Here is a 4,155-nt window from a genome sequence, read left to right as displayed (position 1 = left end):
TCAAGTTATATTTAAATAGAATTACATAAACTAATACAATGAAAAAAGCATAATCAACTATTATTGTATGTATAAAAGTCACTTCTCTCTTATGTAATCAGTCCATTATACTTGTTGTCCTTTTCCAAGTTATATTTAAATAGAATTAGGTAAACAAATACAATGGAACTAGCATAATCAACTCTTAACTATCCAAGTCAATAGAGTAATATTTTAAAGGTAAACAGTATGAAGATACAAAGGGAATTACTTAGTTAATTCCTGGTTTTGGATTGGTGAGAAGGGAAAAATAGGATCACATGAATGTTCTGGGTGGGATAAGGCCCTGGGAACAACTGGGCAGTAGCATCCCAAGACTTTGCCTAGTCAGCCAAGTTGAGAGCAGGAAGTGGCAGCAGTAGCACCTAACATGTATATAGCACTTTAAGTTTGCAAAGCACTTTACATTTGTGGCCTCATTTGATCCTCACAACAAGCCTGAGAGGTAGGTGATGTTATTATCTCCATTTCATGGATGAGGAAACTGAGGCAGAGAAAAGATTAAGTGCCTTGCTCAGGGTCACACAGCTAGGTAAGTGTCTAAGGCAGGATTTAAACTCAGATATTCCTGGAAACAGACCAAAAGAAAGATCAAATGTGCTTTAAGGTGTTGAAGTATTTCTATGAAGACCTGGGCATTGCAGATCTTGATTACTTCATTCATCATCATTCCTTTTATCATTAAAAAGATTTCTTAAATTTTTTAAATCAAAATTTTAATTTATTATTATCTTTCCCCACCCTCATTGAACACTTTCTAGTAACAACAATTTAAAAAGAAAAACAGTTCAACAAAACAAATAAGCTTATCAACCAGGTCTGATGGTACATGCAACATTCTATCCTCATAAGCCCCCACCCATGTCTGCAATGAAGGGAAGGAAGGATATTTTCTCATTTTTTTCTTGGGGGCTTAACTAGGTTGTTACAATTACACAGTTTTGTTTTATTGTTCTTTCTGCTTACATTATTGTAAGTCATCGTGCATGCCATTTTCCTGGTTCTGCTTACTTTATACTGCATCAGTTCATTTAAGCCTTCTCATGTAGATTTGGAATATTTGTTGGGTTTTTTATGCAATCCATTGAACCATTCTCCAAGTGATGAATATCTACTTTATTTCCAGTAATATATGACCGAAAAAGTTCTACAATGAATATTTTAGCCTTTATTGTTCTTATTGAATCGTGTCCTAGCCTTTCACTACTGAATGGGTGTTGCCTCAGACAAAATGAGACCTAGGAAAGACCTTAGCTTAAAAAAGCCAACATCTTCCACTGCATGGAGGGACTTTCCTGTCGTTCTGATATATGTCTCGCCCCTAGACTCTGAAGATTCTGGAAGACAGAGTGAGGCTAATGACTTTGCACAGCTCTGCCTCATTTAAATCCAATTCACTTGAAAGTCAAGACATCACCCTCTTACTGTCATTGGTCATCTTCAAGAAATGAAGGACAAACAACAACAGTAAAAAACAGCAATCAGTCATGTCTGACTCTTCATGACCCCATTTGGGATTTTCCTGGAAAAGATATCAGAGTGGTTTGCTATTTCCTTCTCCAGTTCATTTTACAGATGAAGAAACTGAGGCAAACAGGGTGAAGTGACTTGCCCAGGGTCACACAGATGTGTTTGAGGCCAGATTTGAACTCGGGAAGATGAATCTTCCTGATTCTAGGCATGGCACTCTATCTGCTGAGCCACCTAGCTGCTCTTCCTGACTTTGATCTCCTTGGAGTTCATGCCCAGGTATTAGATAGCCTTTTGTAAATTGAGGTTCATTAATTAATTTCCATCAACAGCCCCTATCTTTATACAACAGGGAGCAAGAGGCATAATATTTCCTACAGAAGTTTTTGTTTTTGTTTTTCCATCTGCTAATATTAATGTTTCACCTAATATAAGCATTCACTGATGCAAGCAGATGTTTGATATACTGCTGAAATTTGAAAATGAGAGTTCATCCATTCCAGGGGGAAGTGGAGGGAAGAGCCCATCTAATCTTCTCACATTCATTGGTTACTTTCCTCAGTGAGGAGAGGCAGCCTGTAACGATTGATGAGTGCTGTGTATGGAGTCAGAAAGTTGAGTTCAGTTGACACCTCTAACAGACACCAGTTGTGAGATTGTGACCAAGTCACTTAAACCTCTCTGAGACTCAGTTTCCTAATCTGTCAAATGGGGTTATAGTGCCTATCTTACAAAGTAGTAGTAGAGCTACATAGTGTGCCATACAGAGTGTCCCAAAAGTCTTAGGGCAGTTTTAAATTTTAATAGCTTTGGGGATACCCTCAAAAATTAAAGCCCTATGTAATTCTCAGTTGTTTTTATTTGGTTCATGCCTGCCAAGAAGCAGTTTGCTCATTCTCCAGTATCAGCCTGAAATTCAAATCTTCTCCAGGAGAAAGAGAGATTCGGATCTTATGGAAACAATGGTAGGAAAGTACACTGCCAGCAGCATAGTAAAAAAATGGTTAATAAATTGTGGGAAAGCCATTCATCAGCATGTTTTTCTTTCACATTTACTGAGCAAGAATTTCCCCTGAAAACTCTGTATTTAAATAATTCACACACCTCTCTCTGAAGAGTCTTCTTCTCTTTCCCCAGCAGGCTTGCATGGTCAATATGAACTGGGTCAGCTCCCCTTTGGAAGTACTGAATATGGTTGGGAGAGGAAACTGCTTCAAAGGGTGGGTCAAAAGGAGACTGAAAAGAGAAATTGCAGCCTATGTGTGTGAGCCTTTACCACCACCCTTATGGATAGACCTAAAAAACACCACCCCACTACAGTCACTCAAATGCGTAACAAGAGCAATATTCTTCCCTATTAAATCTAGCACACATTATTAATGGTCCCCCAAAAACAGTGCTACCATGACTATCAGCAAAGGGTCTTTCCCTCCTTTCTGAGAAACAAAATTAAACATTTTTCTTGTGTATACATAGTTGTTTGCTTGTTGCCTTCCCCATTAGAATGGGAGCTCCTTGAGGGCAGGGGACTGTCTTGTGCCTTTCTTTGAATCCCCCATGCTTAGTGACTGACACATAGTTGGCACTTAATAAATGCTGCTTGACTTAACTTTACCTACAAGTGAATGTGTCTACCCAGATAGATTTATGGGGTATAAGGACCATGAAAATTTATTTTAAAATCTGAGGAAAATTTTATAACATCCAATAAAATTTTTGCAGTGATATTAAGCCACAGTGGTCAACCATAAAGATTTCTTATTATTTTGGTTACTAGGCAGATGCCATTTAATTCCAGAGGATCATAGGATTTGAAACTGTAGAGGACTTGGGGCGGGGGGGAAGGTGAAAGAACGTGAGAAAACTGACATCCAGAAACGTGAAGTGGTTTGCTCATTTTGTTCAATCTCCAAATAATTTAATTGGAAACTTTTACATATTATAGCTTATGGTTATTATTATTATTACTATCATCATCATCACCATCATTGTTATGAGCCACAGTTTTGTATTTGTCTGCTAATTTTCTAAGATATATATTTTCCTTTATTACAAGAGCTCCCCCTAATGTCAAATAAGGGAAAGAACAATTTCTAAACTTTCAGTTACTAACTTTTTGTTAATGAAAGTTTATGAAACTAAAATACAACAAGGAAAAATATTCTACTGTCATTTATATAACCATCAGAAGAAGATGAATTGATCACATGAAACTTAGTGAAATAAAAATTTCAAACCCCAAAATGTACTTCCTTAGGTATCAGTTTTCAAGACTTTAGGCCTATTAAAGCCTAATAAAATTGTAATGACCAATACTGGTATTAGAAAACAGATAATAAAATAATCCTATGAGACAGTAGAGTAGCACAAAAGCAGAGTATAGATTGTATTATCAGATTAGGTTGCAGTTATGGCTGATTTTCCTTAAATGGTTTTGTTTGTTACAATTCAATCTGACATACTTCAGGGGCTCTTTGTAGCACTCTGACCTGAGTTACCCCAAGTAGAAAACATAGAGCTCTGTTGTTGCTGCTGTTATTGTTGTTCAGGCATTCAGTAATATCCAACACGCCTTGACCCCATGGATTTTGTCCATGGGTTTCAGGCAGACACTGAAGTGGTTTGCCATTTCCTTCTCCAGTGTGT

General features: G+C 37.3%; 1 pseudogene; it reads right to left on the bottom strand.

Annotated features, from left to right (window-relative positions):
* Positions 1–2,745, bottom strand: part of LOC114042586 — a 45,827-nt pseudogene extending 43,082 nt beyond the window's left edge.
* Between the last annotated feature and the right edge of the window lie 1,410 nt (positions 2,746–4,155).

This window comes from Vombatus ursinus, unplaced genomic scaffold (assembly GCF_900497805.2).
Source record: "Vombatus ursinus unplaced genomic scaffold, bare-nosed wombat genome assembly UNPS02014603.1, whole genome shotgun sequence".
In the NCBI taxonomy this organism is placed as follows: Eukaryota; Metazoa; Chordata; class Mammalia; order Diprotodontia; family Vombatidae; genus Vombatus; species Vombatus ursinus.
This window is presented reverse-complemented; position numbering and strand designations above follow the sequence as displayed.